Raw genomic sequence first — 13,210 nt, forward strand, 5'->3', positions numbered from 1 at the left:
CTTGTGTTCTGGACTCCTTCCCTGGCTTTGTGGAAGGAAAGGACAGTGCGACACTAAGGTATAAAAAACCAGAACTCAGTGCCAAGGCTGAAAGCGATCCACCAGGTCTGCAAAGACGCCAGGAGGGAAGCGGGGGTCGAGATGAACCCTCCCAGCCTGGGTCTGTCTGGCTCTCCTCATTATTATTCCTTCCTAAGCAAGTGAGGCTTCTATTTTTGCTGCAAGGCGCCGGATGCCTTCCAATCCCCCTGCCATCTCCTGGAGAGAGGCTGGGATTTTGTTTTCTATTCAGGCAGCTCAGGGATGCTGAAGGGAGGGTCATCCAGAAGACTGGGAGCCAGACAGAAGCACTACCTGCCAATCGTATCAAAAGAGGACGCAGCGCTCTGGACAGCTCTGGGCAAAATGACAGGGCAGGCACGCAGTCTGGGGGGCCACTCAGGACCTGGTGCAGTAAAGGTTATTCAGTCCATCCTGTGCTCGCCATGACAGGCACTCATGCTTCACAGGTGGGAACTTTTAATCCTCCCAGCACCACTGCAAGGTAGTGAGGGTGGTCATCATCCCCATTTTACAGATGGGGAAACAGGCTCATATAAGGTATTGAGGCCACACAGGAAGTGCTAGGGCTGGGATTTAATCCTGGCACTTGCCCCCGAGTCCATGCTCTTAGCTCCCACATTATGCTGGTAGGAAGAAATGGGGAAAGATATTTATAATATGTAAACCAAATGAAGGATCATTAAGAAATCAATAAGAAAATCAAAAATTGAGCAAAAGGCATGAACTAGTAATTCACAGAATAATAAACACATAAAATATATATATATATATATATATATATATGAAAAGATGTTCAACCTCACTGGCAGAGAAATGCAAACTAAGACCCCTTATAGATACGCTTCCCCCACCAAACATTAAAAACATCTGACAAGGGCTTCCCTGGTGGCTCAGTGGTTAAGAATCCGCCTGCCAATGCAGGGGACATGAGTTCGAGCCCTGGTCCAGTAAGATCCCACATGCCGCGGAGCAACTAAGCCTGTGCGCCACAACTACTGAGCCTGCGCTCTAGAGCCCGTGCTCCGCAACAAGAGAAGCCACCACAACGAGGAACCCGCGCATGGCAACAAAGAGTAGCCCCCGCCCTTCACAACTAGAGAAAGTCCACGCACAGCAACGAAGATCCAATGCAGCCAAAAATAACATAAATAAATTTTTTTTAAAGAAAAGCATTAAAAATATATATATCTTAAAAAAAAAATCTGACAATACCAAGTGTTGTCACTGCATAGGACAAGGGGGACTCACACACACAGCTGGCAGGAGTGCTCATCAGGAGACCCACTTTGGAAAACAAATTTAGCTGCTTTGAGAAAATCTGAAGACTCGTGCACTCTCTCCTGCAACAATTCCCATCCTTGCTAAATACTCTAGACAAATCTGGCTCATGGTCACACAGAGATGCACTGCATATTCCTAACAGGCTTGTCTGAACAGCAAGAAACTGGGGAGCCCCTAAACAGACAGATTACATCACATTACTACAATGAACCCCACAGCAGCCAAAAGGTCTGAATGACAGCTACACATTTGCCTATGGATGAATCTCACAAACATAAGGTGAAGTGAAAAAGGCAAGCTACAGAAAAAAACACACAATTAGATATCATTTACATCATGCTTCAAGACATGCAAAAATCACAGGCGCAGCAGGTATGCTGACAAACGTAGTGAGTGTAAACATCAAATTCTCACGACAGGTACCTCCGTGTGGGAGACGAGGGGGGGCCAGCAGGGAGGGGCTCTAGCTGTGTGAGTCATTGTGATGGTTTCAAACATGTCCACAAACTCTTGGACATTCCCCTCAAAAGGTGGAGCCTACCTCTCCTTTCCCTAAGTGTGGGCTGGACTTAGTAACCTGCCTCTAGTGAACAGACCATGAAAGGCATATGCTATTCTTAGATCACTCACTCTGAGGAAAGCTGGCCACCATGCCGTGAGGACACCCAAGCAGTACCATGGAGAGGTCCACACGGCTGAGAACTGAGGCCTCCTGCCAACAGCCATGTGGATCCTCCAAGCCCCCGATGACTGCAGCCCCAGCCCCACATCTTGACCCTGAGCCCAGGGAGCTGACCCTGGGGTCTGAGCTGCTCCCAGATCCCTGACCCACAGACTCTATGTAGAAGATAATAAGTGTTTATCGTTTTACACCATTTACACTTTGGCATAAATGGTTTCACAGAAATAGATAACCAATACAGTAATACTCTCCACCTTAAGCAGGTCGTGGGTACACAGGTGTTCATCACATGATCCTTTTTACCTTTGTGTATGCTGAATATCTTATGACAAAAATTTAATGCAAAAGACTTGAATTAACTCACACTGATTAATAATCGCAAATGGTGGATCGTAAAAGGCAGGAACCCGCAATAGGCACGCACTTCATCCTTTTGGGTGACTGAGGAATGACCTCCCCCCTGGGGACATAAAGAACTTAGAAAAGCCCCATCGAAGGGGTGGAGAGTCATGGGAAGTTGTGACTGGGTCGGGGAGGAGGGGGCCGAAGGATGTGCTCTATTAACATATTAAAATAGGGAGACTTTGGGACTTCCCTGGCGGTCCAGTGGTTAAGACTCTGCACTTCCACTGCAGAGGGCACGGGTTCGATCCCTGGTTGGGGAACTAAGATCCTGCATGCCACTCCATGTGGCCAAAAGAAAAAAAAAATAGGGAGACTTTTTCAGGCTAAGAGAGTATGTGCCTGAGCCCAAGAGGCAGGTAGCAGATCCCCAGGTGGGTCTTGTGGGAGTGAGGAGGGTTGGCAGCACTCAGGGTGGCCCACCCCCTTACCTGTTCTCCCTAGCCTCGCGGCAGGGCTGCCCAGAAGCCGGGATCTGGTCATCAACACGTCCCTCCCTCTCCTGCAGGTCCCAGAGAGCAAAAGGACACTTCACTCCTGAGAAGCAGTTGGGCTGGTCAGAGTCAACTGGTCCAGTTAAAGCAGCCACACCAGTCACACCCAGCAGACCCATTCTGCCAGTCCTGAAGGACCACCACAGAACGACGCAAGACCACTTACTTTAAATCCTCATACTTAAGGGCTTAAATCCAAAATCTCACACGGGCTCTTTTCCTCAATTTACTCATTCCAAGAACTACATCCAAATCCATTTTAAGTGAAACAACCACTTTTCTTGCCATAAAGCGACAGCTGAAGCAACAGTAATGCCTCAGATATTCCGAGCTTGCTTTCCTTTTGTAAAAAAAGCACTCAGACGAGGTGACACAGGAGGTTAAGCCACTCCTTTACTGTCTTTTTGACCCCGACTTGTCGGGAAAATGACCACTGAGAATTTGGATCATTTGTGTTTGTTCTCATTATTCACGCTCTCCGGCTGGCACCCCAAGGACAAGAGGAGGAAAAAAACGTGGTGAGAAATGCAAATGGTGGAGGGGACCGTGCGTGTTATCAGGGCCCTCTGACAGCACCAAAGGAGGTGCAGGTGAGGAAGAAGTCCCGCCCCCAGTGATGCTCCGCCCTCACCTTGAAGGGCGGGGCCCAGACAGCCATGCTCAGCTGCTGGGGACCAGGATGCCTGTCTGTCTCCTCATCTCCCAGCCAGTCAGGATGCGGCTCAGACAAGAGCCCAAAGGGCATGATGTCCCCAAACCTGCCTGCAGTGGCCACCTCGAGCTCAGCCCGAGACAGGTCCTGGAGAGCCGGGGCAGCAGGCAGCATGGAGCTGGACGGCACCACCAGCAGCTCGCCCAGACCCAGAGACGGCGGAAGGCAGTGAGACCAAGACTGGACTTCAGCTCCCACCTCTCTGCCCATGAGCTGTGACCACAACCATTCCTCCATCACCCTGAACCTCGGGCTCTGCCTCAGAAACAGAGGAGACCCCCGGGATTCTGGGGGTCCCCCAGTCCCTCCACAGCTTTCAGGACAATGGTGGACCCTCCTTTGGAGGAAATCAAGGCAGAGGGGCCAAGTCGGGGGGCTGAGGGTGGATGCTAGCTCAGGACTCAGCAGCTCTGTTTCCTCAGATGTGAAATGGGGATAATAACATTCTCCTGTAAACTGATGTCATGGGATTGAGACAGGCTGGGACCTGGGACCCTCTGCTGCAGTGCTTGCACCTGGACACACCTCTCAGCGAGCAACAAAATACAAAGAAACTACATGGGACTGAAAATAACTACGTGCATGCACAGTTGGGGCAAATTCTGGACAAAAGATACAAAGAGACCAAAAATCCCAACTGCCACTCTTGAAGGGCTGGAGCAAAACTAGGGTGTTGGGAGCAAAAGCCAGGTATTGTGCATGCCCCCTGCACACAACACCATCTAAGGAGCGGACAGAACACCTAAGTTGCCCCTCTGGCCTGACCCCTGGACACACCCCTACCCTCACCCCATATAAGGAACAAGCAAGGGAACCTCTTGTTTGTTCCCGCTCCCCGCTGCTGCAGCAGGGGCCCCAATAAAGCCTTGCCTGAATTTCTTGTCTGGTCTCTTATCAATTTCTATTGATTAAGGAAGCCAAGAACCCTGGTCGGTAACAGGATGGCCCTGTGGCTTCAATGAGGTGTCCACAGGTACTAAGGGAGACACACATGGCTCTTGTTATAAAGCCACCAGAGCCTGCTGCCCTGCAGCTACCTCTCCCCCGCACTCATCGCCCCAAGAAGTGCTTGTTCGTCAGCCTCTGGGAGCCCCTCAGAGGGGGGACTCCACACCCAGGGCCTTATCGACAGCACCTGGCTCACAGGAAGGGTCCTTACTCCCGGATTCCAGAATCCCCTGGCTTGTCCCCTTTGTACCCACAGCAGCCAGCCCTAGTCCGCTGGGAGCTTCCTCACCTCATCATGAGGGTCTGGATGCCCTTCAAGGATGCTGCATGTTCAAGAGGAAGATTGTAAGCCCAGAGGGAGGCAGGTTCCTGGGGCAAGTCAGGGGCCACCCAGCAGCACTTACACCCCATTAAGTGGACCCCATTAAACTACTCTGAAACCCCTTCCTACACATTCCCCAGGCCCACACTCTCCCGAATCATGGGTGTTCCAGGAGAAGTCAGGATTCTACCTTGAGGGTCATGCAGGGGCACCTCTACCTGGTGGATAAAGGGGCTGAGCTGTGCAGAGCTGTCCCCAGGCCTCTCCAGCCCATCCTGGGAGTGATGTGGTGGCTCCTGATGAGGAAAATCATAAATATTCTAGGGCAGGACAATCAAAGTAAGACAGAAAGAAAATAAAACAACAAATGACATGCCCCCTTTGTGGCAGGCCTTTCCCAATGTGCAATGTGCATCTATCAGTACATGAAACAGTAAGCAGACCTCCTCAAAGCAGGAGGATGAAATCAACCTTTGAGAAAAGTTGGCCTCTTCCTTTAGATGCCAGCATTGTAATATTGTAATTGTATGATTAATATATTTCTTTTTCATCTCATACAAGAGTACAAGGGGTCACATTGACCAAAGGCTTGTCTGTACATGCATAATTGAAAAATAAAACAACTTTGTTGAATTATGTGCACAATGCTAACCTGTCAATATGATACATAATTTCTTTGTCTCAAAAATGTATATAAAACTGTGTCTCTAACTCCTGATCACTGGAGTTCTCAGAGCTTCTGACAATGTTTCCCGGTTTATAATCCTCAATTTGGCTTGAATAAAATTCTCTTTTCTTTCGTCTTAGCATGATTGTTATCGGATTCTTCATTGACACCCCCTCACATGCTGCGGGGGGATGGGTCAGGGAGGTGACACCCCTCCTGGAGGCCACCTGTTTACTACACCACACAAGTTGGGGGCTTCCACATCCCACACCAGCCTCCAGGAGAAAAGTGAAAGCCAGGTTTGGGTTTTTTAAAGTATGCTAACAGAGATGCTAGAAAATAATGTACTGGCAAAAGCTGACAAGAAACAAAATTGCCACGTCAGGCCCCCAAACTGTATGTTAAGAACAGGACCCTAGCAGCGTCATCCAGGCCAGTGACTCACCACACACACCACCAATACACAGCCTCTCATCTGGAAAAGAAGGACAAGGAAATGAATTTCACTCTCAAAGTAGGGCTGGACTCAGGCAAGGATCACCCTGCATATCCCTCCCCACACATGCCTGTGAAACACACAGGGAGAGGGTAGCGGGGCTGGAATTGTAAGCCGAAGTGTTTACACCTGCCAAACCTCAGGCTTCTTGGGGTAATCCAAGCCCCCCAAAAGAGGGGGACGTTGTTGTTGCTGCACGGTCTGCTCTCCAGTGAATCCCACAGCCGGCCTGCGATGACTTCCTGTTTCCCCAAGGTACTCCCCTCCCTGCTACACCTGTGACTTTGTACGTGCCAGGACCTTAATCCAAGTGCCAGGCTGCCTTTGGTTTTAAAGATGTATTTCATGAGAGCTTTCATTTTTCCACAGAGGTTATTCCAACCTGGCATCATCACCAAAGCTGGCCGATTACTGAGGTCTCTAATTACACTTCCGGATACCAGAGCAGGCTGGATGCCAGCCCCCGCAGGCAGGCATGCGATGCTCCCACTAGGCCCAGGGAGGAAGCTGCTCTCAGGACATCATCAGTGTGTCCTTCAGGTGGTCGCGGTTGTCAAAGGCCTCTTTCCAGACTTGCTTTATCATGACAATTTGCTGTTTTGTGTTACTTTGTTTGGGTCCATCCTTATCAATTTCTTTTCCAATGACTAGACTTTAAATAAGACACAAGTACTTTGAGGACCAAATACAAACCCTCTACTGCCAAAGCAGAAATATACACAGTCAGAATATTCTTACTAAACCAGCCTTAGGATGAAGCTGATATAACAGAAGAGAGGGCTGAGAGAAGGAAATTGAACCCAGGAAAAAGAGGTCAAGCTACTAGATCAAGCCTTGCCTGAAACCATCCATCTGGACTTTTCAATTACACAAGAAAAGTTTATGTCAACATGGGATGGGTTTTCTGTTACCTCAGGTGTCTTAATAAATGAGGAAACTGAGGCCCAAGGAGATACCATGACTTTGTCAGCCCGGAGAGCAACAGAATGAAAGCTCTATTATGTTGCACTAAATCCTGCCTTGTGTCAAAATCCTAGGCTGTGCTCATTGTGGTTTACACAAAATCCTGAATTCTTTACAAGTATGGAGGCAGGCCCACCATTCAAGCCTTACAACAATCAAAATCTAGCAGAAATTAGATTTAACTCAATCAGATTTTTTTTTCTTTTTTACTTCTCCGAAAGCAACAGGGCAAGCCTAAATGGTCAGTGGAGATGCTACCCAATGTGAGGGCTAAAGGGCACAATTTACATCAAACATGTCTGCACCACCTCCCTCTCTCTGAAAGATAGCTCTGACCCCGGCTCACATTTCGGTGTTTACGGAAAACCTCAAGGCGGCTTTCAGACAGAAATGTACTCTTTTTTTTTTTTTTAATTTGATGTTTTTAAAATAGTAGTTGCTTTACAATGAAATGTTCTCTTCATTAGCCTCATACATAGGCACTGCTATGATTAGCAGGCTACAGTTGTGTTGGCTTGCCCTCTCCCTCCATCCCCTGCCCGCCCCCTCTTCCCCCCTCCCTCCCTCCCTCCCTTCCTTTCCTTTCTTTCTATGACGGATACGAAGACCCAAGGAAGGCTCAGCAAATCAGTTCTGAACTCCACTGTCCACCTGTCTTACACCCGAGGATCTGAGGACCCAGAGGTAGGTGACCAGCTCAAAGTCACAGTCGGGGCCAAACCTGCAGGGTCAGAGGCCCCGGGTTCACTTCACCATGTGCTGAGCCCCCACTCCCCCCGCCCTCCCCCGAGAGACGGCACCTCGCAGGGCACTACCTACTCGCACAGCCCTGGTGATACCAGCAATTCCAGACTCCCCCCCGGGACCTGGGGGACGTCAGAGAAGTGGGGCGTCTAGCTGCCCCCGGCCCCCCCCAGGCCTCAGCAGGGCAGCACCCACACCGAGAGGAGTCCACACTTGGGACACACGAAGTGCTGGGCAAGGGGAGGCTGGCTCCGGACGGGTTTTCTGCTTCACAACTGCCCAAGAGGAGAAGCCCACCAGCAGCAATGCTGAACACTCCGGAAACCAACAAGAGTCACCCGGGCCTTGGGGAGCTGTGTCCCCCGTCACAGAGCATCCCGCCTACACTCTGTCTCAGACCTTCCCCCACCCCATCTTCCCCCCGTGCCCCGCTGGCCCGTCCACGTGTCCAAACTGGCAGGTGGGGCCCGGCCCACCTCTGGCCACATCCCTGCCCACCCCGCCACCCAAGCCCACCCCTCCCCTGCCTGCACGCCGGGTCCTCCTGGGTCACCCAGCACAGTGCCCCTCCTCCCAGGGCCCTGCAGCGCTGTGTGTGATTCCTCCAAACCCTGCCGTGAGTGGCACAAGGACAGGGTGCCCCCCCACACCGTGCCCTAGCTTCTCCCAGGCGAGGCCTCGGAAAGATGTTCACCCTGTTTCTAATAGGAAAAGGCCCCTCGCTTTCTGTCTTACTTGGCTGTGTCGGAAGGCGACGCGGCTGCTGGGGAGCAAAGGTGGTCTCCCGAGTGAAGAGCAAATATCTTACCACCCCCGGGAACCCCAAGACCCCCAGGAGCGAGGGTGAGGTCTGCCCTGCCCCCTCCTGCCTGCAGGGTACCTTGCGCCAGCCGGGACCCCAGATTCCGAGGCTGCATCACACCGCAGCCCCGCAGAGCCCTTGGGTGGCCCAGCGCCCTCAGAGGCCCAGCTGGGGGCGGGATGGGTGGGCCACCCCAGCAGAGCTCATGCCCGCCCACTCGTATCTGATGGACAAATGGACAGACCAACGACACAGGACCTGCTCCAAGAACTGACCCAGGGTAGCGAGGGGGGTCATGCCTGAGACTGTCAAGTAGCAGCCTACGAAGGACACACGCCTGACGACACCCGGGGTGGGGGGTCCCAGGGGACTTGAGAGAGAGAAACGGGGTTCCAGCTCAAGGTCAGAGTCCTCACAGCTTCCCCCCCACCCCCAGAGAAGCCAGGCTGCCCTGAGAAGGAATGACTGGTGGTCCTTCAAAGCTGACTCCTGTAAGCCCCTCAGGGGCGGGAAGCACAGCACTTTGGTGGACAAACTGAATGATGCTGGGAGGACCACGCCCTGGCCAGGTGGGCTAACTGCATCCTTCCTGGCCCATGTCCACTTGCATCAAGTGGTCCAGTTTGGAGGCACTCATGGTGCTTTTTTCACAGTTGCAATGGCTTGCTAATGATATGTTACTCGTGGCCCTTTATTTCTTGACTGTTGTCACAGGCCTGCATATTTTGTGACTCACTTCTATTTTCCTTACCTTGTATGGAGTCTAGGTTGGCTTGAATTTATACTTATTTCAGTTAGACTCTCTGGTTTGCCTGGACCAGCAACAGCAGGAGATTGGGGCAGGGGGTGTAGTACATAGGGTGGGATTTGTGTGGCTTTGCTCAGGGTCCTAGCTCAGCCCTGCCCTCTTCCCATTCTGCTCTGAAGTCTAACTTCTTCGCTAAGTAATAAGAGATGTTCCTCCTCCACACCTCCCCCCTTCTCTGGTCTTTCTCATTCTTACCCCATGATGCTCTGTCCTTTCACTGAGATCCTTCCTCCAGCTAATCCCTCCTCCCTTTCACACCAGCCCTCCAGGGAACATTCTGCTCTCCCAGAAGCAGAACCTCTGATCCCACACGCTTTCCAAGCCCCTCTTTTTAACTTCCTCAATAGCCAATACTTGAGTTACTATATCTCAGACCTGTTCTCAGCATTTCCCCACTGAGGACGGGGCGCCACCCTCCTGCCCCCCATATCGTATGAAGTTTTCTGAAAGCAGCCTTCCTGATGACTTAGAACCATAAGACATTAGGACGGTTTTGCAGGCTCCTCTAAACATGACAAGATGTAGTCCTGGACTTTATGACACAGAAAAAGTAAAGCGTGTTCCCAAGATGCAGTAGCCGTCGCCATAATGGAGATCGGAAAATACATGTATCTGTGTATCGCTTTCAAAACCATCGGCACATGTGTTTGTGGTTGTTTTACGCCAGGCTGTGTAGTGTGTGTTGTATTATTTGGGTTTTACAGAATAATGGGGAGGGTTTAATATTATTCTGCCACATAAAGGGAAAACATAGGAAGAAACGGGAAGTGAAGCTGCCTGCTCCGAAAAAACAATTCAGCTTGAACAAGCAGTGAAGAGCGCTGCTGTGTTTCTGAGACTCAGGATTGACAAAGCCAGGCAAGCCGCTAGGAGCTTCCTCTGATCTCACCCCGCTTGAGAGATGCTGGCATTTCCTGGGCAGTCACCACACCCCAGATGGGCCAGGGGAGGAAGCGCTGTGCTCTCCCCAACTCTGGCTGAGACACCCAAGTGGGAACATTCCAGGAACTACAGGATGATTCAGACCTGAGCTCCTCATCCTGCCCTCACTTGGAATTTTTTAAGCTTTTGGTCCTTTCAATCTTTAGCCATGTTTAGTCTTTTCCTTCTGGTCACATGGGAAATCTACCCATCAGGCAGACCGGGAGAGTGAGTGAGCATGCAGGTGGGAAGGAAGCCCCCACAGCACCGTCTGGTGACAGGGTGTCCACACGGCCACCCACTCCTTTAGCCAGTGGAGTCAGCTAGAAACAGGGTGGATGGGTCCCCAGCGCCTGTGCCCCCAGATCCAATACGGCCTCTTCTTTGCTGTGGTGTCTAGAGCAGCCACTTGGATCAGAGCAGCACTTCATACTGTCACATGCTGCTTCCCTTTCTCCCTTTTTTGCCCAAACCACACTCCTCTGTGATAGAAGTAGGGGAATGATACTGCCTCCCCCAGGACGCACTCCCGCCGGGAACTCATAGACAGCATCTCTTCCCTTCCAAATCCACCTTCTGGTGCTTGTTTGGATCTGAACTAGCAACTTGGCAGAACCACAGAAAAGAACAGATGTGCTCCGAGGGGTCAGGTGATCGGCAGCATGGTACCAAAAAAAACAGGCGGTAAGCAAGCCTCAAGGCAGAGCGTGGGGAGGGAAGCATGGTCAGCAGCAGGGTTTTGAAACCTCCCTGAATGCCCACCTAAAACAAACATAGCAACTATAGATTAAAACCCCAAACCCACAGACAACATTTACAACAAAACTAGGTGACAATGTTTCCCCACAAACCTGAAAACACAAGCAGGTAGGAATCGAGTACTAACAGTCTCAAGACCTGTGTGGTCTTGACATCTGCAAAAGAAACGGGAAGTAGCAGGGTGACCAGGAAACCTGACAACAGGAGAGCCCGGAAGAGCCACGACTGACGTTTGTGGGAAAGCCAGGTGGGGAGACCAGGATGGGCTTTTTCTGCAGCAATAGTGGGATAAAGAGTCTACAGTGGGGACCAAGGTGCTGTGACATCTCTGAATTGGAACAAGGGCTCCCTTCCGTGGTGAGGAAAACCACTGGGAGTGGCATCAAAATTTAGCAGGACAGAGATGAAGGAGAGGGGAAGGCCAAGTACAAGCGGGGAAGGGAAACAGGGCTCAGGAAATCTCAGATGGTCATATTTTTTTGTAGCACTACACATAAATAACAGAAGAGAAAGCTCTGTGCACATAGAAGAGCTGTCCTGAACCATGTCTCCTTCCAAAAGTTCAGGAAAACTAATTTCACACTAAAAAGATCAACAGAAAAACACTAACATCAAATACCATTATAAGAGACTATTGTAAGAAAAAAAGAGAGAGAGAGCAAGGAGCAAAATAACATTCCTCCAGACAATGAAAGCATGTCAAAAATGTATGCTCACAGAGAAGATAAAAATGTAATCTTTGTTCCAAATTGAACTAAAAGAAATTAAGAAAAGGCATGAAATAACACCATGACACAAAATTAGACATACTCAGAAATTAGACGGTAGAACTCAGGAAAGAATTAGAGATGTTTTCATCAGAAATGAAGACAATTATTTCAGAGATTAAGATTAAACTAGAAGGAACCCAAGAGCAAATAAACAGAACAGCTAATGCCATAAAAAAATAGATGATCGGGGCTTCCCAGTTGGCTCAGTGGTTGAGAGTCCGCCTGCCGATGCAGGGGACACGGGTTTGTGCCCCGGTCCGGGAAGATCCCACATGCCGCGGAGCGGCTGGGCCCGTAAGCCATGGCCGCTGAACTTGCGCGTCCAGAGCCTGTGCTCTACAACGGAAGAGGCCACAACAGTGAGAGGCCCGCGTACCGAAAAAAAAAAAAAAAAAGATGATGAAGAAGAGGAAAGTGTTGAAAGCCAAAAATAAATAAAGAGGTAAAAGAGAAGTCTAGAGAAAGTGACAGCTACTGAAGGTAAGCAAAGAAGATCCAGCACATTGATGAGTTCATAAAGAAGAAAACCAAAGCAAGGGGAAAGAACAAACAACAAAAACTTTAACTTAAGAAACTTTAAGTTACCTATTGAAAGAGCCCACCATGTACCTGAGAATACTGACCCAGAATGACCAGCATTAAGACATATTTTAGAGGCAGGATCAAGATGGCAGAGTAGGAAGATCTGAGCTTGCCCCCTCCCCATGAACACATCAAAACCACATCTACAGGGACTTCCCTGGTGGTCCAGTGGTTAAGGCTCTATGCTCCCAATGCAGAAGGCCCAGGTTTGATCCCTGGTCAGGGAACTAGACCTCGCATGCATGCCGCAACTAAAAGAGCCCACATGCCGCAACTAAAGACCCTGCATGCCACAACGAAGGTCCCACACGCCACAACTAAGACCCGGTGCAGCCAAATAAATAAATAAATATTTTTTAAAAATACAGCTATATATAGAGCAACTCTCTCTGAAGATTTACAGAACAGATCTTCTACAACCAAGGATATAAAGAAAGAGACACACAGAATCTGCATGGAGGGAGAAGAAGTGATCTCTTCAGGACCTATATCCCTGGTGGTGGGGAACCAAGAAGAGGAGGGGATATCACAGGCTGGGAACCCTTCCTGGGGAGCGAGGGGTCACACCCCACATTCAGCATCCCAGCCCTGGGGTCTGGCATCAGGAAGATGAGCCTCTCTGACTGGTTTAAAAACCCATAGGTCCTTCCAGAGAGCCACAGGAAACCGAGACTCTGATCAAGGGCGCATGGAGAGACCTGCTTGCTCCCAGTCCCAGGGCATAGGCAGCAGGCTGAAAACTGCCTGAGGCTCTGGCCAGCCTGTAAGGACCAACCCAGCCTGCAGCAGGTTCT

The 13,210-nt window shown here is 50.3% G+C and overlaps 1 protein-coding gene across 1 annotated transcript in view; it reads right to left on the minus strand.

Moving 5' to 3' along the window:
• Positions 1–13,210, minus strand: part of APBA2 (amyloid beta precursor protein binding family A member 2) — a 195,485-nt gene that overhangs the window by 108,838 nt on the left and 73,437 nt on the right. The window lies entirely within an intron of this gene.

Source organism: Delphinapterus leucas, chromosome 2 (genome assembly GCF_059928025.1).
Source record: "Delphinapterus leucas isolate spDelLeu-1000000601 "Yukka" chromosome 2, BTC_Dleu_Yukka2, whole genome shotgun sequence".
In the NCBI taxonomy this organism is placed as follows: domain Eukaryota; kingdom Metazoa; phylum Chordata; class Mammalia; order Artiodactyla; family Monodontidae; genus Delphinapterus; species Delphinapterus leucas.